At 52.2% G+C, this 21,587-nt stretch overlaps 1 long non-coding RNA gene across 1 annotated transcript in view; it reads left to right on the top strand.

Moving 5' to 3' along the window:
* LOC102015348 overlaps positions 1-17,522 on the top strand; it is a 21,085-nt gene extending 3,563 nt beyond the window's left edge. Inside the window, exons 2-4 of the long non-coding RNA XR_261941.1 lie at positions 3,340-3,463; positions 8,795-8,919; positions 17,417-17,522. This is a non-coding gene — a long non-coding RNA (uncharacterized LOC102015348). The remainder of the gene's footprint in view (positions 1-3,339; positions 3,464-8,794; positions 8,920-17,416) is intronic.
* Positions 17,523-21,587: the final 4,065 nt, after the last annotated feature.

Raw genomic sequence — 21,587 nt, 5'->3', positions numbered from 1 at the left:
CCCTGCCTACATTTGTGATGTGAGAAACTGTTCCAGGACCAGAGCATTTTTTACTCCTCCTGGTACCCCTTTCCCTCTTTGCTCAGGTCCGGCTCCCATCTCCACAGAGGCTACCTCCCTATTTCTCACCATCTCTTTTATTTTACTCTTGAAATTATTTATAACTTGGGTTCCACATAATAGAGAAACCACATGATATTTAACCTTCTGTGTCTGATTTATTTCATTTAGTATATGGTCTCAAGACTCCTTCATTTCCCTACGAGTAATCCAAATCTGTCCTTCTTTATGGCTGAGTAGTACTCCATGGTACACAGTGAGCAATCCTTTGAAAACGTCACTGCACATAGGTGTCACTTAGGAGCGTGTGCATTCCGAGCGTGCATTTCTAACAAGCTCCTGCTGTTGTTTGCGCAGGCTGCAGAGTGCAGCGTGAGAATCTGGTCCAGGCACACCGTTTGTAGGCTTTCACCTGAGTTGTCTGAGGTCAGTTTTGTGGCCGTTTTACCCTTTCCGGGGGTATTTTGTCTTAGCACAGTTGGGCGCTTGAATTTTTCTTTATTTCTGCGGGTGTTTAACCGTGGTCTCCGGGGCAGGCATTCCCCGTTTGCTGTAAAGTCATCTTTACCAGGCTCTGGACGGCTCACTTTCCAGGGGGACTGTTGATCGCACCTGCCGCGACTGCTTTGGGCCAGGCTGCCGTGGCTTCCCCAGAAGAACAGTTGCTGCAAGATGCCCTGTGGTCTGGGAACTTGCAGATTCAACCAGAAGGTGACTCCTCCTCGGAGTTGATTTTTGGGAAGAAGAGTCTCCCAGATGTGGTGTTTCTCACTGTGGACCTCAGCTGAGCGCTGGCTACACACCGACTGCAGGGGACTCGTCTGCCTTTGGGCTTGGACCCGGCCTCTGCCCTTGTTCCTCCTCCTCAGGGTCTTCCTTCCTGCATACTGTCCGCAAGGAACCCTGTGCGGCCCGTGTCTGCAGAGCAAAGCCCTCCCGCCTCCAGCGCTTCCATCTGTGGCCTCTTGTCTGTTTTGTTTTTTGGTTCCAGGAATCAAACTCAGGACCTTGCGCTTGCCGGGCAGGCCCTGTGCCGCTCAGCTGTATCCCCGGCCCTCGGGGCGTCCTGTTCAGGGCCATTCATCAGCACCTAGGCCAGTTGCCTACTTGTGTTCACACGCACGCGTGGAGCTCCACCCACACACCGACACAGGCACGTAGGGACACATGCTGCATGGATGTGTTCGTCAAAAGGCAAAATGAAGATCTTAGGTATGAATTTTAGAACCAGGGAACCCTTCATTTTATAAATGGAGTGCGTGTCCTCGTGGGCCGAGCAGAGGAAGCTGGTCTTGTGGACAGAGAAGGGTTGAAGAAGGCAGAGACAGGACAGAAACAGTGGCCGTTTCGAAGTCTCCTCCCTCAGGAGCGGCCCAGGGAGACAGAGCGAGCGGCAGACAGCAGAGGGCTCGACCTCAGGCTGGAGGGAGCCGCATCATGGTGCCGGCTGGAACTGGCTGCTGTGGGATTGTCCGCTCCCTGACTCCTGATTTCTCGAAGGTTGGATGACCTAGTGTTGGTTTGGAGACATAGAACTTCATAGCACAAGTGACTGCATTTTGGGTTTTAGTGTGTCTTTCAGGGGCCAGTGCTGGAGTTCCCCAGGCCTTCTATAGGACTTTAAAAGGACTAGTAAAAGCCTGGACTCTATTCAGTAGTGTGTGTGTGTTTTTGGTCTTGTCTTTTTGAGACAGGGTCTCGCTATGCAGTTCAGGCTGGCCTTGAGCTCACTTTGTAGCCCAGGCTGGTCTTGAACTTGCAGCGATCCTCCTGCCTCAGCCTCCCAAGTGCTGGGATTACAGACGTGCGCCACCACGCCCAGCCTTGGCTCTGTCTTAATGGGTAAGTGGATCAGACTCTTGGGTAGGCTCACATTTGACACCCCACAGTAAAACCAGATTTCCAGTGCTTCCTGGGTTTCAAATACGTCTGCGGTCACAGAGAGCGCCGCACCACAGCGCACCAGCAGATGGCGCTGTATCTCTAGGAATGAAGCGAGCGGGGCAGCGGGGCAGCGGGGCAGCGGGGCAGCGACTTTAAGCGGCTATTGTTGTTGCCAGGCACCCGGCTGAGGTGGCTGCACCTTCCTTCTGGAACCTTTTACATGTTTTTTTTTTTTCGGGTACCGGGAATCGAACTCACGACCTTGCACTTGCCAGGCAGGCACTGTGCCGCTGAGCTAAATCCTCAGCCCCTTGGGACGTTTTATGTGAAAAGCAGATCAGGCAGGTTTATATGCGTCCCCAAGTGGAACCCCCAGTGCTCCCCTTTCCCGATGTCCTCCCACCCACCGGGGCTTTCCCTCCAAGCGCCGAGTCCCAGGAGTGCATTTCGGCCCCAAGAGCCATCATGTTAGAGAGCCTGTGTGTCCCCAGCCACTTCCTGCTCACAGCCTCCTGGGCAGCCTGGATTCTGGTGACGGAGGAGGAAATCTGCGGCTGGAAGACTGGCTCCCACTTAACTTGGACGAGCCACTCCAGCTCCCTGAGGGTCAGTTTCTTCACCTGTAAAATGGAGCTATGTGGTGGTGCACACCTGTAATTCCAGCACTTGGGAGGCTGAGGCAGGAGGATTGATATGAGTTTGAGGCCAGCCTGGGCTGCATAGTGAGACCTTGTCTCAAAACACAAAACACAAACAAAAAATGGAAGCAATAATAGTTCCCCTTGTTGAAGAATAAATCAAAGATAAATGCAGTGTGCATATTCATTTACTTACCTACAAGCGTGAGCAAAGGAAATGGCAGGTCTGTAGAGACAGAAGAGGGGGCAAGGAGGAACCCCAGCTTTGCATGGCCGTCCGTGTCCCCAGGAGGAAACCACTACCCAGGGCCGGGCCCTCTGATGTGCTGGGCCCGCCCCGCTCCAGGGCCAGGCAGGCTGTGGGCTGAACCGTGTTTGTGAAATGGTGAGAGCCTCAGGACAGGCAGGCAGGGGCCACCCAGATTCCAGGCCCTGAGGAGGACCGGCTGGGCCAGCTGTGCCTTGGAGTGTTGTAGAACTCCACAATCCTTGCCTGCCATGGTCCAAACGCACTTTCCCTGTCACCCCATCCCCTTACCCGAGTGTCTGTCATCTGTCCTGCATTCAACCCAGGGCCTTCACACTGAGGTTCACCCCATCCCTGTTTATGTTTTATTTTGAGAGAAAGTCTTGTTAAGTTGCCAAGTTGCCCAGGCTGGGCGTCCTGCCTCAGCCTCCCAAGTGCTGGGGTTATAGGCCTGTGCTACCACACCTGGTCTTAAAATATAATTTTTGTAACTTTCCTATTTTTTTCTAGGTGTTGTGGCAGGAGCCTAGGCTGCCGAGGCCCACTATGTTCTGTGTAGAAACGGAAACGGGGGATCACTTTGTCACTGTGGCTCTGTGCTATTCTACGAGCACCTGGGGAAGCCCGGCACATGGTAGGTGCCAAGAAATACCTGATGCATTGAACTGAACCCAACATACCTTGGGTTCTGAACCGGAAACATTTTAGTTTTAATTCTAGCTCAGGGGACATTAGAGCTGTTATTTAACATCTGCAAGGCTCGTTGTCACCATCTGTCATGTGGGGATTATAAAATCTACTCACTGGGCTGTGGGAAGAATTGACGCGCTCACACACAGTGCGCTGGTGCAGTGCTCCGCGCCCAGGACGCGCCCGGGGAAAGTCCAGTGTCCCACCTCACTGTGTCTGGAGTCCCGCTCCGCCCGAGTTCTCCCCGATCCAGCGGCTTCTGTCGTCTTCCCTGGCGGCAGTGGCGGTGGGAAGTGAAGGGCTTACTTGGAAGGAGGAGTTGGAGGTGTCTGGATGAGGGAGAGACGGGCTGAGTACCAAGACCAAGGTTCTGCCTGGTGCCTGGGAACTGTCCCCGGGCCAGTCCTGGGCGGGTTGCGGGGCTCCTTTTCCCGATGACACGAGCCGCCGAGAGTGTAAGTGCGTCCAAGCAGTGGTCCAGTGGGGAGAGCAAAAGCAGACAGGGTAACCTGGCTCTGGGAGTTGGCCAACCCCAGGAAGTGTGCAGACTGAGAGCTGGGTGTGGCCAGGGAAAAGCCCCAGTGCCAGCCATGCTAGGGCGCAGAGCCCGCACTTCTCTGCTATAGCTGGTGTGTGGACACGTTGTTGGGGTCTTCAGTCAATCCTGCTCCTTGGACCACATGGCTAAGCCGAGGGTTTCCGGTCGTCCAAGCCCAGGATTGAGTAGCCGGAGGTGAGTGCTGAAAGTTTCCGAGCACCGCTCTGGCCCGGGTGTGGGAAGTGGCCACTCCTTGCTGTGTACAGGGAACAGCCTCTGTGTGTGCGTGTGCATGTGTGTGAAATAATTTCAAATGGATTTTTTGTTAAATAGGATTTCCCAAATAATATAGATGCCTTCTTGTTAAATAGGATTTCCCGAATAATATAGATGGCTTCTTCTAATCAACCACTTTTGATAGTTGACAGTTGTGCTAGCAGTGAGCTGAGTTTTCCCAGCAGTCTGGGATAATCAGGAAGCACCCTGTAGCACTTCAGGAGACCAGGTTTCTGCAGGTATCGGGTGACGTGGAAGGCTGGCAATCTGGTGAAAACCACTGTGTTTACACCCTTCTCCTTCTACATGGCATAGGTGTAGGCATAGGCTGAGGTACAGGCGTAAACATAGGGTTGGGTGCGGGTGAAGAGATAGATGTAGTTAAGTCCGTAGTCCCTGGAGGTCTGTTTTTATCTCACAAACCCAGTTTACTTATCTTAAAAGTGGGTTCATAGTCGGCATGGTGGTGCATGCCGGTAATCCTGGAATTCAGGAGGCTGAGCCAGGAGGATCGCCATGAGTTCAAGGCCAGCCTGAACTATATAATGAGACTCTGTCTCAAAATAAAACAAGAACACCAAAAAAAAAAAAAAAAAAAAAACCAAAAAACTGCACAGCAAGCAGAAACACCAAAATGACACCCAGGATTTGGAGGCAGATTTATTTGTGGTGTTGGTGACATATCATTATCCTTCCCAGAATATCAGGCCTTGACCTCTGATGGTCTAGGGCTTAAATGAGATAAGCAAGCAGGAAGTGCCGAGACAGAATGGCTTGTCCATTGGGGGTTGGTTTATATAATGTGCATCACAGTGACCAGCTATGCGTCGCAGTGACCGGCCATTTCTAAGAGACAGGAGCAGCCGGATCTGGAACAGAAACTATCACCTGGGCACCTAACAAACTGAAGTCTGCTGGCTGCTACAGAACAAGTGGGTTCAGTATAGCCTCTGCTCTGTGGAGTTATTGTGAGGATTGAACGATGCACTGTAATTGAAAATTCCAGGCTGCGTTATCTTTCATCTTCCACATTTTTACCAAACTTTTCTTGGTGGTTTGTCCAGCTTCCCCGTCCTCGTGAACTTTAGAATCATTTTATCAACAGATTCCCTTTTTAACTTTAGCTCGCCTACGCACATTGGAGGCATTGAAGAATAGCTGCAATTTCAGCCTGTCCCCAGCGCTGGGAAACACAGGCTCCATTTGGCGGGAGCTGCTCCTGATTCCACCTGACCTTCCTCTCTGGTGGCCTGGGCAGAGGCGGAGACCTTGCTGGGGACTCGGAGCCCCCGCTCCTCTCCCCACCTGCCCCGGGCGGTGGGTTTCAGCTTCTGGTCTGGAAGGCAGCCGGGCGAGGCGCTGAGAGGGACGCTGGGCTATGCCGACCCCAACGCCAGGCCCCGTGCTGTCAGCTGCAGCAGCAGCAGGAGTGACACAGGGCTGTGTTTGTGTGTTTGCTCCTGGTGGGAACGGGCAATCAGCTCAGATGGCCAGTCTTACTGAAGGCTCTCCTATGTGACCATGCACCCGAACCCCACTCACTGGGGTCTGGGCCAGGATGTCCCAGGTTAGTTTCTCGGAGGACCTCAGGCAGCAGGGCTTCTGTGTCCAGATCAACAGCTGTGGAGAAACATGGTTGACCCTGTTAACCTGGAGTTCCTGACACCATAGCTGGGCCTACATCAGTGAACCCATTCTTTGTGTCCCACTTCGCTGTTTATCTGCAGTAAAGAGCAAAAGTGCCTCCTGTGGGGGTTGGAGGATGGGCTGTGTCAGTACAGAGAATGCAACAGAAAAGAGCCTAAGGTGGGCATGCAGGCACACACCTGTAATCTCAGCACTCTGGGAGGCTGAGGCAAGAGGGTCCTACATCTGAGTTCCGCCTGAGCAACTTAGCAAGTCCCTGTCCCCAAAAATAAAACAGAAGGCTGGGCATGGTGGCACATGCCTGTGTTCCCAGCTCTCAGGAGGCTGAGGCAGGGGGCTCACTATGAGTTTGAGGCTAGCCTACAAAGACAGTTCCAGGCTACAAAGACAGTTCAGGGCCAGCCTGAACTACAAAGTGAGACTCTGTCTCAAATCAAAACCAAAACCAAAACAAATTAAATTAAATTAAATTAATAAAAATGGCCAGGGTTGAAGGTTGGTGTGAAGGTGCTGGGTTCCGTCCTCGCTTTGTCCTTGTTGACTTCAGGGTAAACACAGATGGTCCTCACAACCACCCAAGCTCCTCCGTGCCACCTGCCTGACCCCCACACACCCTCTTCCGGCTGTGTCCTTGAGACCCCTTGTTTGCTGCCTGACTCCCCACAGGGACAGGGACGCCTAACGTCAGGGACGTGGGTCCTGCTCACTGCTGGGTGTGGTGCTGGGCACCAGGAGGGGAGGATCGCTGTGGGCTACAGGCAGTGCTGTTTTCTCAGTGCTCATTCTCTCTCCATGGCCCCTTGTTCTTCCCTCTCCTGGGGCTGCTCCCAGCTGCCAGCTCCCAGCTCTCACTGCCACCGACTGCAGAGGTTTGCACACCTCCCTGTGTGGGAGGAAACTGGAGCAGTTCTGGTGCAGCCTCCAGAGACCCGCTGCACCGGGTCCCTCTCATTAGGATGGTGGTGCACACGCAGTGTCTGTGTGAGTCACCAGCAATCCCAGCACCCGCTTCCTCACCAAACACACTCAGACCAAGAAGCATCCAAGCCCAGTCTTCATGGAGCACACCTCAGGAATGCACATCTGTAATGAGCTGTGGTTTATTAGGCACTGTGGGTGGATGGAGGATGGATGGGTGGATAGATGGACAGATGGGTGGGTGCGTATGTATAGAAAGGTGAATGGATAGATGGATGGGTGGATGGTTAGATGGGTGGATACATGGATGGATGGGTTGATGGATGAATGTGAGCTCCATAGCTCTTTATTAAAGGACAGAGACCTACCTGCCTCAGTGAAAGTATGGTGCTCCTTCCCTTGAAATCCCCCAGGGTGGCCAGGCATCTCAGTGGCCCACTCCTTCATTCATTGAATGCATTCTACATACTGAGTGCTTAGTAAGCACCAGTCATGGTGCTAAGTAGAAAGTGCAGTGGTGCATACAAACAGCCACCCTGCATCAGTGCAGTATACGTTATACCGAGGGAGATAATAGAGTCGAACAAGTATTTAGCCACAAGTCATCAGTGCTGTGATAAGGATCTTGGTGAGAGAACAAGGTGGACATGGAGTGCTGTGGGTTTTGGGTGACTGTGGGCCAGCTGCTGCTGTTCACCTGTAACAATATGAGAGCCCAAGTGAGCCCGCCCACTCACAGGACCATGAGAGGTGAAAGATTTAAAGTTAAGCCTAGATTTTAGGCTCCTTTATTACACTGAAGTGGATAAGCAGGAAAGAAATGAACCCTGGGAAATGAGGAAGGGCTGCACGTGGACAGGTGGGGGGTGAGAGCCCAAGGATGTCAGGAGGACGGGAGTGAAGGTTTGGAGGGCAGTGGAGACACTGTTAATTGAGACAGGGGGAGAAGAGTTTGCTTCCGTCGAGTGCCGGAGCAGGGGGTGAGATGGTCGCCTGCGTGGGCAGGAGGCTCAGAGATGGTCCCGTGAATGGGGGAGCTGGTCAGAGGTTTCCAGGCGGGTGCAAACAGTGCTGCCTCTTAGCTGCACAAGACAATCACATGAATGTAGAGACCTTTAAAAAGGGGACTGTTCAGTTTAAAATAGAATTTAGAAATTATAAAGAGTTAGGACGATCCTTCCAAATGGCAATGTGTTCTCAAAATAAGATTTGGCTGCATGGTGAAGATCAAATCCAGGAAGATGCCAATAAAAGATGGCATGGCAGGGGGGAATGAAGCTCCAGGTGCAGCTGTAGACCTTTTAAAGATCCTAGAGGAATCTGAGGCTGTTCTGTATAGACCTCCCTGCTAGACAAGACTTTTAAAAATTGTAGGGAATGATTTTTTTTTTTTTCAATTTTTGGTAGACAACGGGGCCTTTAAGAATCTTAACCATGTTGTCCTGCAGTATCTCCAGGGCAGCCCACAGCAGAGAAGGGTATATCTTAGAAAGACATGTGGGCTTATAATTTGATAATAGGAAACCAACACAGAATTTAAAGGCAATATATCAACTTGGATGGGAGGGACAGAGAGTTCAAAATGAGAAGAGGCCCTCAGACACAAACGTAGTACAAGCAGGAGACAGATTGTTCAAGCTGTTTGACTGCACGCAAGCCACGGCATATGAGAATAAGTGACCCCGTGTCATAAGGAAGCACCTCTGGGGGCGGGCCTGGGCTTTCGTCAAGGAACAGGTGATGACTTTGAGAACTGCTCTGGACCAGAGACATCTGCACAGCGCTCCGTCCTTGCGCCTCTCCTGTCCTCCCTGTGCCCCATCTCTCCCTTTGCATCTCTCCATTGTAAATGGGGAGTGGGAAAATGGGAGACAGTGTTGTCTTTCTAATTTTCAGGCCTTTAGATGGAGAGGAACTGTGCTTGAGAAGTTGTATCCTAAGGAGCCTCATCCACGCCTGGACCTGATTTATGAGATGAGGTCCTGGGCCTTGAGCCTGCAGCTGACACGCCGCGGTGGAAAGTAAGTTTGGGTCCCCAGGAGAGGGGGCCGCACATTTTGCATGAGAAAGGGATGCGCTTCATCTTGGCTGTAGGCTGGGTGATGGTCCCCATTCGTTACTTTTTGTCCTGTGTGTGCAGAGTGCTTTCTGTTCGTAAGTGGAGCCTGTCTACCTAACCCTGGGAATCCAGCTTGAGGTTGGGGGTGGTGCCCAATACTAGGTCACAGACGGCCTTGGGCTGCCGCCTGGGTCTTCTGGAAAGGTTGCTCACGGTGCACCGCCTTCGGGAGTCAGCTGTCATGCTATGAGACGGCCCCAAACCTCCGGAAAGGGCGTAGGCAGGAGTTTTGGTTGCCGGCTTCAGCTGAGCTCCCGGTGGTGGCCGGTGTCGCTGGAAGTTCCGTGGGGCACCGTGTTGGCGTCAGAGGGCTGCGTCCCCTGCAGTCCCCGTGGGACTGGAACACCCAGTTGGGAACTTCCAGGCTGAGCCCAGTCACCGCACAGAGCCACGAGTGGCAGTGAACTATTTCAAGGCACTGCATTTCATGGTGGTTTGACGGAGCAATGGGTAACGGGAGCGTCTGCTCTGCTTGGGTTGTGTGTGATTGCATTTGCTCGGTGCTTTGCCTTTGTGGTTCTTGGTGTGGGCCATTGGGGGGTCCTGGGTGTTTGACCTGAAGGCGGGAAGAAGGAGGAAGCCAGGGCATTTTCTTTTCCTTTGTCTCTGTTTTGGGTGGGCTCTCTCTCTCTTTCTCTTTTTTTTGTGTTTTTGACACAGGGTTTTGCAGTGTAGTTCAGGCTGGCCTTGAACTCATGGTGATCCTCCAGTCTCAGCCTCCCGAGTGCTGGGATTATAGGTGTATGCCACCACGCCTGGCCTGGTGGCATCTCGTTATGGCTACATCTGGCTCTTGGCTCTGTCTATCCTAGAGCAGCTGCTGTGGTACAGTTGGAAACTTGAACCTCAGTGCAACAAGGCTGGGGTGTGGCCTAAGCAGAGATGTGTACATCACAGGTCATGAGAGACCCTCGCTCATGACGGGATGGAGGCTGGTTATAAACAGGTTTGAGGCTGTGACTTCAGTCTCTTACACTCTCATGCTCTCTTGCCCTCTGCCTTTGGCCTTAGGATGACACAGCACACAGGCCCTCACTAGGGAGGGGCACCTCCACACTGCCAGAACCACAAGGAAGAAATCTCTTCTTTGCAGATGAGCCAGCCTCTGCGTTCTGTTATAGCAGCATAGACCAAATGCTGCCTCTCTAGCCCCAACCCCCAGGGGCAGCCTTCAATGCGTCCTATCTCCTGCCAGACTCCCCAGCTTTCGGCTTCTGATAAACGTCTGTTATCTGCCCCAGCTGTGGCAGTGGCCCCCCGTCATTGCTGCACTGTCCTGTTAGGTTTCTCAACATTTCCAACAACTGTACAACCAGTCTCTGGTATTTAACTTTTATTGGAAATGCCCACAGTGCTGTTTTCCTACCTGGACCTCCAGTGATACAGCATGTGAGAGGATAACATCATGTAGTCTAGCAGGCCAGGGAAGTCTTCTTGAAGAAGGGGTGCTTGAGCTGGCATCAGGTTAGTGAGTAGGATTTCTGGGTTCACAGGATAAACAAATATGAGCGGTCCGAGGGAAAGGTACATGGACATATTCAAAGCACTGGACAAAAAGGCATAAAGTGGCTGTGTCACAAAGCAGCTGAAATGGAGAATGTCATGAGACAAGGCTAGAGGACTTGGTAGGGGCAAATTAGGGGCCCTTGCTTCTTTGTGCTTATTAAAATGTGACTTGGAGATTAAAAACAACAGGAACAAGAAAGCTGATGCTCAGACCTCTGCCACATTAGGATGCAGTAGGAAGGGCCTCACCAGATGCAGCTCTTGGACTTCCTGACCTCCAGAACTACAAGCAAAGCAAACTTCTATTCTTTATCAGTTAAATAGGCTGTATTTTGTTATAGCAATAAAGAATGGACTAAAACTGATTTGCTAAGTACCATGCATTAAGCACCTATTTTGTGCTGGATTCTGTGCTAGCATTTGATAGCTCAGTGCAGTATCTGACTACTAAGTAGACTCACTGGGCTGTGTGCCATTGTTACTAATACCGTCACTATGATGTTTTTCTCTGCCTGCAACTCTGTACAGTAGATATCATCATCCAGTGTTACTGAGCAGAAAAACATGTTCACAGTCACACATTTTAATCACTGGCAAAATCAGAGCCAGAATATGCTTATTTACCTTATTTTTTCCATTTCAAGGATATGGCATTATTTTATGTGCCACTAAACAAGAACTACAGATAGCTATTAAGCTGCAAGATAAAAAACTTTTGTATTTAGAACTTTTATTGTAAACTTACTGAAAGAACTCTTTGAAGCCAGGCATGGTGGCACACACCTGTAATTCCAGCACTCTGGGAGGCTGTGGGGGAGGTCACAAGTTTGAGCTGAACCTGGGCAACTTAGCGAGACCCTGTTTCAAAATCAAGAAAATAAACAAAAGGGTTGGGGATATAGCTCAGTGTGAGGGCAAAAACTAAACACTTAATTTTTCTTAGCCTTGGACTTTGATTACTTGTTATTCTTTTGCATACGTAGAAAGGAAACTATAAATGGAATAAATGGGTTAATAATTCCTAAGGTTTCATAATATTCTGGGCTAATTCTTTTGAATCACTTTTCAATTCAGAGTTACAGATATCCTCTGTGCAATCAAGTGTGTTGGTGGATGAAATACAAAATGCCTATCTTAGAATAATTTCAAACTCAGAGAAACTTGACCAGAACAGCACAAAGATTTCCTTTATGTCGTTGAGCTAGATCCCCAAAGGTTTACATTTCACCATATTAATTTACTGTGATCTCTCTGTGTGCTGTGTGTGCACGTATGTGTGTCCATTTCTCATGTAAATTGTTTTTTCTAAATTGCAGACAGCTATATTTCTTTGCCCCCAAACACATCAGCACGCATTCCCCCTGCAAAGGACATTTCCCCAGTGTAACCATAGAATCATGATAAAAACCAGGGAGTTAGCATGGCTATAATACTGTTATATAATGTATAGACTATATTCCTATTTCACCATTTATCATTATATTGTTTTTTAAAGTAAAGAGAAAAAGGTGTTTCATGTGGATTCAACCCAGGGTCCTCATTCCGCTCAGTGGCCTGTCTCCTCTGACCCTGCCTGTGTGGATCAGCATCTCAGACTTTCCTGGCCTTTCATGAGCCTGATGTTTTTGAGGAATACAGACTTGTCATTCTGTGTAATGTTCTTCTGTTCACACGTGTCTCCTGTTTCTTCTTAATCGGACTCGCTATGCATGTTTTGGCCCAGTTACCATGGGTTAATGATACGGTCCTCTCAGGAGACACGTGATGTCAATTTGTCCCATTTGGGTGATGCTAACTTTGGTATCTTGAGGTTCAACAGGTTTTGTTGCTGTGCAGTATCTATTCTTTCCTTTGTAGTTAATAATCGCTGAATAGGCAGACACTTGTAGAATATGTAAATACTTTGTTTCTCAATTAAACTCTCACCCTGTTCTGGTTTGGACCTTCAGTGTCCCGAGACCCCCTGTGTTGAAGGTTTTGTCCCTAATGATGGCACTTGAGAGGCGGTGGAAACCAGGAAGCTGGCACAGCAGGAGGGAGCAGGTTGCTGGGGGCGTGCCCTGGAGGGTGGATCTCTTTTGCTCTCCTTCTGGCCACCATGAGCTGAACCTTTCTTTGGTCAGCACGCACTCCCCGCCACGATGTTCTGCCTCTCCATGGACCCGGATGGCATGGAGCTATGTGACCACTACCCGACTTCTGAAGCCATGAGCCAAAATAAATCTCTCCTCCTTTAATAAAGTCTGTTTTCTCAGGCATGTTGTTACATCAGCGGAAGGCTGGCTGGCACACATCCCCTAGTTTTATCTTTTGATGATAAATCTCGCCTGAACTCATATATCAGTGATGGTTTTCACATGTCGAGAGGCAGCATGCGTTCCCCCGTGCTGCTATAAAAACAAGCACAAACTCAGGGCCCTAGAACAATACAAATTTATTCCCTTATAGTTCTGGAGGCCAGAAGGGTTATAGCTAAATGTCCCCTAAGAGCCTCGTGCACTCAGGGTGGGTTTATGAGGCCACCGTGACATGAGCGCCTGTTCCCCTGCCACGCCACCCAGCCTCGAAGCCAGCCAGCTGTGGGCTGAAGCCTCTCCTCCTTCTGTGGGTGTTGGATGTGGTGTCACAGCCGTGAAGAAAGTGACTAGACAGCCTCTATTCCTTGGTTGGTGGCCCCTACCACTCTGACCTCTGATTCTGTCACTGCATAAGCTTCTGTCACTCTGGCCCTCCTGGCTCTCTCTTATGAGGACTTAGTGGTGACGTGGGGCCCACCTGAACAACCCAGGACCACCGCCCCGTCAGGAGGCTCTTGCCTTAGCCACGTCTGCGTGCTCCCTTTCGCCACAGAAGGTAATGTATTCACAGGTGGCAGAGATATGTGAAGGTTGTGGGCATTTCCTGCCCCACATGCACGGTGATTTCTTAGAAGAGGGCTCCACTTCAGCCCCAGGGGTCACCCCCTCTCTAAGCTTTGGTATGCACTTGTGGAAATGACTCGCACCACTGGCCGTAGTGGTTAGAAGATGCACCCTGATCTTACAGATGTTCAGATGTGACAAGTGTTTGGCATATCAAGGACACAGTGGGTGGCCTTCCACTGATGTCTCCAATGTCGTGGTCTCTCAATCTCCAGCAGTGTGTCTGAGCTCCTCTTGTTTTTTTGTTTTTTTTTTTTTTAATTTTTTAAATTTTTTTTTTTGTTGTTTGTTTTTGGTACCGGGAATTGAACTTATGATCTTGTGTTTGCTGAGCCCCTCTTGGGAAGTAGCAGTTGTAGCACATGTTGGGTGTGCACGGATGACACACAGCTCCTGCCTTCAGGGGTCTGTCTTCTCACGGGGAGAGAAGGAAGTGACGTAGTGAAGGGGAGGTATGAAGATGAATGCTGAGTTTCCGCTCTGTGCTGGGGGGAGGCAGGGGGATCTCCCAGGAGGATCTCAGCTGGGCGGGTCTCCCTGTTGATCCAAGCAGGCAGAAGAGTCAGGGTAGCTCAGCAAGGTGAAAGAGTGAAGCCCAGAAGTTGCCCTCAGAACTCAAGCTTACCCACTGGGCCAAAGGTCACCCTGTTCGGTGGTTCTGATATGGGGGGATTCTTAGGAATACAGTGACCTCCACGGTTCCTTCTGATTATGAGACTCTTCTGTTATTCTGCTTCCTGTTGCAAAAAAAGGTTCATACCAGTGGCTAGTAAATGCCAGCCCAAATCTTTGAATGCGTATCAGCCATTCTTCTGCATGTAGCTGGCTCTGCCGACATGGGACAGCTCCTCATCTGAGTGTGTTGCATATTTGTGTATGCATGTGGGTTTATTTGTGACGCTCAAGTTAAGTGTCTCCCAGGGGATGCTTTGTGTCTCACATGGTGGGGTGGGGGCAGGACGCAGTCCCCTGGACGGGCCCTCAGTCTGGTTAACACTGTTTCCTCTCCAGCCTCTAGAAGCAGCGATACTGGTCCAAATCCTGCCTTTCCCTCATTCCCCCTGGGCCTTAGCTTCCTTCCACTCTGGGGCATCACACCAATCCATAGCTTGCAGTGGGACTGATGGGGTCCTCCTACCAGGAGCCCATGGAGCACCTGATGTAACCTGTCCTCTCCTTTTACTTTTGGCTGTCTGCGCCCCCCATGTCCACCTCACTGCCTCCTTCCTGCTGAGTGCAGAAAACACTTCCATCATCTGGTCTGGGATTAGCTTTTTCCAGGCGGGGACATCCTGCCCTGTTCCCCATCGGGTTCTTAAGACCCTGTCTCTCAGGCTTATTGTGCTTGCACTGCCTGGCTTGCCAGACCTTCCTCACCCACCTGCCCCATCCCAAAGCAGAACCCAACAGGCAGATCCTGGGATGCCAGGGAGCACGAGTGTCTCTTTCTTAAAAAACGACCAGTCAGAAAACCCACACAACGGAGTATAGGTGGCCCAGCATCCTAGGCCTCGCCAGCCCAAACGACACCAGGTCACCTCCCCTTACACCCACTCCTGGGTGATTTGATGAACCCGTTTCACACACGGGGATGCCTGAAAACTGACACTTAGCAAAGAATCATCCCTCCGCCCCTGCAGGGTTGTAGTTCTGCTCACATACTGGGTTAGGCATCTCTGAAGATGCTATGTCTGGGCTCAAACCCATGAGGGGTTTCCGAGGACCGCAGGCCTGGCCGGCTCATCTTAGACTCAGCCTTGTGGGTCAGCTTTCTGTCGCTGTGACAGAGGACACGGGAGCGTTGAGCGTTGAGGGCTTGGTGGGGGAGCACATGGTGAAATATTGAAACTGTAACACAAGCTAGGAGGCGCACTCCGTTGTCTCTCCCAGAGCGAGGACAGTGCTCAGAACACAAGCACAGTTTTGAGTCTTAAAAGCCTGGCCACCTCCAGCTGCTCCGTTCCAGTCGTGGGGTCCCTGGCCTGTAGGGAACACTTCTCCCTTGGGGCGGCACGTTGCCTGGTGATTCCAGGGTCTCTCACTTACCTTCCTGCACCCCACCCCTTTGTGTTACACTGCAGTGCTCTTTTACAGGGCACAGGGTCGCTGGCCGCAGACCCCCGTCTCAGAGTCAGACAGCGACCTCTTCTGGTCGCCTCTTGCCTGGAGGGGTTTTGTATACATTCCAAACCTGCTGGGCAGCGGAAAGGGCAGTGTGAACGTGGCACACCCTACCCAACGCCCCCCGCCCCCCCCCGCCGACCTCGAGGCCTTGGGCTCCCAGCGGGGCCTTGGGGTCCCGCCCTTGCCGAACCTTTCTCCCGGAGGGAGCGGACACAGGGGTCCATCTTCTCCCCTGGCCCCACTGGGGTGGCGGGGACGCAGCCTGGCCCATTAGGATCCCATCCGGAACCCGCCCTGAATGCTGACTGCGGCATTTCGGACTGTGGGCGCAGGATCGCTGGCGGCCTTCCAGGGCAGTCTAAATATTCTAGATTGAAGTTCGCAGCAACTCCCATCTGCTAACGAGGAGTGAATCACCTTTGAGAAACTAGTTATGGTCCTGCAGTAACAACCTGAGCGCTGAGCCCAGTCAGATAAACCCACACCAGCCTGGGCATGGTGGTGCACGCCTGTAATCCTAGCACTCGGGAAGCTGAGGCAGGAGGATCGCTGCGAGGATCGTTGGATCGTTCCAGACCAGCCTGGACTACAAAGTGAGCTCAAGGCCAGCCTGAACTGCACAGCGAGACCCTGTCTCAAAAAAGACAAAAACAAAACAAAACAAAACAAAACAAAACAAAAACCCACACTACCCTTGAAGAGCTCCTTTGGTCCTTTTGTCAACTGAGCAAGCCCTGGAGCGACCCCTGCAGGCGGAGTGGGTTGCCAAGCAAGGCTGATGGTTTCAACGCTTTGAAATCAGGGCCCTGCAAAGCGTAAAACCTGATGGATTGATTCATTGGTTGGTTGATTGATTTTCTTCAAATACTTCCTTGGAGGTGCTGGGCGTGGTAGCGCACCCCTGTAATCCCAGCATTCAGGAGGCTGAGGCAGGAGGATTGCTGTGAGTTTGAGGCCATATAGTGAGCTCCAGGCCAGCCTGAACTACTTAGCGAGACCGTCTCAAAAAAACAAAATCAAAACAACAACAACAACAACAACAAACAACTTTCCTCAGGCACTCTCACTCCCTCAGATTCCTTATTCCTCTCTCAATGGCTCTGAGCAAACCCCTTGGCTGTCTAATCCCTTGCTGTTATAAAGTCCAGCCTGGTCCAATTTAAGATTCCACTTTCATGTATGCACTTGCTGTCTGAGACCCAAGATACTTGCAGTAGGGCAGGGTATGGCCTTCTCCAAAAAACGCTACGGGGTAAATCAGGGTATCCTGACACTCTGCAATGAGCCTGAGTCTTGGTTAAGAATCCCAGTCCAGAAATGTATGGTTGTGCTACTTTGTGGAAGCAACTCAACCTCTCTGATCCTCAGTCTGCCCCTCTGTCAAAGAGAGAATGTTTAATTAGCTGTGGGGAGAGCTGCTCCAGTTCACATCCTGGCTGTGCGTCTTATACCCTGGGACCTCTGCAGATGCTGTGACCCGGAGCCTGAGTCTCATGTGGGACCACGCCCCCCTCTCCTTCCTGGCGTCTGCCTGCTAAGGGAGGGCACAGTGGTAAGCAAAAGGAGCAGGCGCCTGACAGGGGACAGGTCAGGTAATCAGAACAGGGCCAACTCTGCAGGGCAGGGGAGAGCTGAGAAACCAGACTTAAGATCCCACCAAGGTGGCCGACCGTGTCCCCAGGGCGGCCAGTGTGGCTGGCTGGGGTGATCAGCCCGCAGGTGCCTTAGTGATGATGCCAGAAACAGACCCCCAGAGCCGGCATCAGCTCTGACTCTCCCCAGCCAGCGGCTGCCCAGGACCCCACGTCATCTGCGTAGAGCTGTCCCCCTCTGTGTCTCCCTCTGCAGCCTTCGTGGGCGGGGAAACTCCCACCGCAGCAGAAGCAGCTTCTAACAGGCGTGTGCCCCAGCCAGCTGCGCCCAGCCTAGGAGAGCGGGGACTCTTGGGGAACTTCGGCAGGTTAGTTGTAAAAACTGTCATGATGAAAAATCAAATTACATCAGTGTACAATTGCATAAATCATTCTAAAGTCAAAGTAGAGTATACTCAAAAGTTAATGCTTTCTGATGATTGCAGTTTATGTGATCCTTACCTATGCCCTCGAGGCTGTTCACTTGGTGGCCGCTGTGTGGCAGAAGGACTGCACGAGATCCCGTGTCCCTGCGAGCATCTCTTCCCAACTCTGTCCAGGGACAGGTCGAGCTGGTGGCTTCACTCCAGCTGTGATGGGAGGATTCCCACGACACACACCAGTGAGCACTGCAAACCAGGCTGCTTCCCTCCTCCGCACCCCGCAAGAGCCTTTAGCTAAGCGTTCAGCAGCACCACTGTGGGCCAGGTTTGTCAGGAGGAAGAAATGTAGCACCCCTGCCCTGCTGTCAGGAAAGTGTTAAAGAGATACATTTGCTTAAATGGCCTCTAATCACTACTCACAGGTATTAAAGCAGTAAAAGATTCAAGGCTGGGTGGTATCTTGTGCCTTTAATGATTTAAACATTATCAGTGTCTTCCTTTTTGTTTTCTGAGTTTCTCTCTGCTGTGGTTTGGATATGATGGCGGGTGTAGGAGGCGATGTGTGCAGCTTCTGCTTCTGGGACGAGCTTCTAGAGGCCCCTTCAGACTTCCGCTCTCTCCCTGGCCTGGTGATCCTGAAACCCACTTGAGTGCCAGCTTCCCAGAGGGTGGGTCCTTGTCACTTGGACCATGTGCTGCACACGGGAAAGTGACGTCTGCTGTGGCAAGCTGCTGTGGGCAGGTGACACCACTGGTGCCCTGGGTGGCTGGGACGTGTCCTCCTCCACAAAGCCTTCCCAGTGGGCACGTGGTTCTCTTTCCTTCTATCAGCTTCCACAGGAAGCGGTCTGACCCAAGGTGCATCCTGCCTTGACACCTTGCTTGTGCTGGTCCTCTTCGCAGGCTTCCCCCTGGGAAGGGAGAGTGTCAGCCCCAGAAGAGACATTCGGGAGAAACATGCCCAGCCTCCGCCTTGCTCCTTGCTCGCTCCTGGGGGTGGCGGAGGAGGACTTCCTGGTCTGGTGTCCTTGGCCAGCACTGAGCCTGCGTAGCCATTGCTCCCTGCCTGTCCCGAGTGGCAGGCACAGACCAGCACGGTGTTCCCTAAAGAAGGCCTGCGGATTGTGGGGGGTGGGGTGTTCACCGCAGGGATGGAGGGCATGGTTGGCCAAGGTCACATTCTTCAGCTGACAGGAGCAGCAGTCAAGCTGATGGGCTGATCTTAGGAAGCTGCTTTCTTGGGGGGTGGATACCGGGAGTCGAACTCAGGACCTTGCTATTGCCAGGCAGGCGCTGGTGCTGCTGAGCTATATCCCCAGCCCTTAGGGCTGATCTTTTGTCAGTCTTCTGTTTCCTTTTCCTCCATTGGTTCTGAATGGGGGTAAAGCAGTCTTATTATCCAGTACTCCTTGGCCCTCAAGATGTTCATTCTTCACCCTCTTACACACTGGGCTCCTTGAAGGCAGGGGTCATTTTCTGCTTATCTCTACTTCTTTGGGATTCTGACCATCCAGTCTTTGGGATGGCATCTCAGGGACTCAGAGGTAGTTCTGTGTGGGTTCCCTGAGAGCGTGATAATGTTAGCGAGGATGCACAGCCTGGAAGGAAGTCTCAGGTGCCCCCAGCACTGCCATGCAGCTCTTCGTACCTGTCCACCTGCTCTCTCCAAAGCCAGGGGGCTCTTCATCTCCTCTGCTGCGGGGCCAGAGGAGGGGACTCTGCCCTGTGGTGTGTCCTGCTCCCTTGAGATAAGCTTTGACTGAGAAAGAGTTTACCCTTGGTCTGAGCTGAGGCCCGCCCTTCAGAGCCACATGGGGCCGATCTGATTTCTGCCCACATCGGTGAGTCAGCCTGAGCCTCACCACGCTGTCGCTCTCTCCTGCATTTCCTTGCAGAGTTGAGCCCATGCCCGACTTTTAAAAATGTCCCTTTTCAGGTTACCTTTCAGCAAATGGTTATTGATTACCTAACGTCCAAGGAATACAGTGGCGGAGAGATGATATTCAGGCTGTGGAATCCAGCCCTTCTGTACCCTCCTGGCTCTGTGCCAGGGGTGGGGATGTGGGGAGGTACGGCCGGCTTGAGGCTGCCTCTGTCTCAGAGCTCCTTGATGCCTGGCGAGAAAGGAACGCCTGCCTTTGCTGGCTGAGTTTACTGTGGGGTACTGTTTAACTCCTGTCCCCATTAGACATGCACTGGAAATGGGGACCCCACCACCGCGCTGTTCGCACCAGGCTGGTGATGAAACCGCCTCCGCTTGGTGCCATGTGAGCGTGTAATTTCCAGCTCCGTGGAGGAGGGAGAAGGACCGGATGCAAAATGGGAGATACCCAACTCAGTTCAGAGGATGCGTGCTGCAGGCTGCCAGGCAGCGGAACGGAACTGCTTTCCCAGGGCCCCCCCATTCATTGTTTCGCAAACACGGGTTAGGACCCAGTCAGGAGAAAAACACAGTAAGTCTCACTGTAGGCCGAATGGGAGAGTTGGCAGAAAGCCATTAAACACACCCGGGGGCAGCTTGGAGAGGGGGAGCTGGCTGCTGTCCCTGGTGGGATGAAAGGCCTCCTGGGAGGTGGCGGGGCTAAGAGGGGAGACAGCCCTGCAGGAAACGGAACCACCTACAGTTTGCCCACGCTGGGGCGGCACAGCACCTCTCCTGTGACACTGATTCCGGGTGTAGTGGGGGGGACACGTGAGACACAGCTCCCACCAGGACGGTGTGTGCAGTTACCACCGAGCCTGCACTGTCTCCATTGGTGCCTTTACCACGCGGCCTTTCCCTGCAGTCGAGACCAACTCTCCCTGCTGTCCCTGCAGTAGTCTCTTCTGCATCCCAAACCGCCCAGTCAGAAGCCAGCTCTGGTTCCTCTGGTAGCTCAGCCGACTTCTTTGCCCCGGCTCGTATACCAGTCTTGAGCGACGGCCTGGAGCCGCCGTGTCCACCTGCAAGGCTTCCTCTTCAGCCGATCCCTCCACCTTCCTCCTGAGCCTGCAGCGACAAGGGCGGCAGTGGCCTCCGCATGGCCAAATCCAGCAGCAGTTTCTCCCTGTCTGTGACATTCCAGGTCGCGGCATCCACATGGCGGGGTACCCTTGCTTGGGTTTCTTTCTTCTCCAGGCTTCATACTTTTCCACTCCTCTTCGTGCACTCTCGGACCCTTTCTCCTGCCCTGCGTGTCCGCTGCTCTGTGTGGTTCTGGGCTGGGGGACCCTGGGGCCGAGTCCTGCTCCCTTCTTTGCCGGACACTGCGGATGAGTCCGTCCTGTCCCTTGTCCCATGACATTATATCTCCCATGTGTCGAGAGACCCCACATCCACCTCCTGCCCTGCTGTCTCCTTGAACTCTACACACAGCCCTCAGTGGCAGAAACGACAGCTGCACAGAGCACCTGATGGCACCTCACCTCCAAGCCCCAATAGAGCCCTTAATGCCATTGCCGCTTCCCGACCAGCTCCTGCCATCCTTCCCTGTGCAGCCCCAGCAGCTGAGGCCCAAAGCCAGGAGTCTGGACTCCTGCCTGTCCCTCACCCACCTCTCACAGCTGAGCCACACGCTTCCTATTGAGTTCATCCTTAAATGGCTCTGAGTCCCTGCCCTGCGGCTCCGGCTACTGCAGCACTTGCCCCTCCCTCCCATCTGTTTCCACTCTTGGTTCCTCTGTCACTGCATGGGCCCTCAGCATCCAGTGTGACCTTTTAAAAATATCAGTCAGTCAGCTGAGTGTGATGGCAGGAGGATGGCAAGTTTGTGTCCACTTTGAGACCCAGTCTCAAAATACATAGAAAAGGCTGGGGATGCAGCTCAGTGCATATGGCCTTGTATTGCCAGAAATCCCCAGTATTGCCAAAAAGAAAATAAATCAGATCCTGTCGACTCCTTCTCCCCATTTGTGACTCTTATGGTTTATATCTAGATGTACCCCCAGCCTCATGCTGTCATAGATGGGGCTTTGGGAAGGTGACTGGATGGTGGGGTGCTGTAGCTGAGTGTGCTGCTAGGGGGT

The sequence above is a fragment of the Chinchilla lanigera genome, unplaced genomic scaffold, assembly GCF_000276665.1.
Source record: "Chinchilla lanigera isolate Chin_1 unplaced genomic scaffold, ChiLan1.0 scaffold00037, whole genome shotgun sequence".
NCBI classification, from domain to species: domain Eukaryota; kingdom Metazoa; phylum Chordata; class Mammalia; order Rodentia; family Chinchillidae; genus Chinchilla; species Chinchilla lanigera.
Note: the sequence above shows the minus strand (reverse complement) of the source record. Positions and strands in the feature narration are given on the sequence as shown.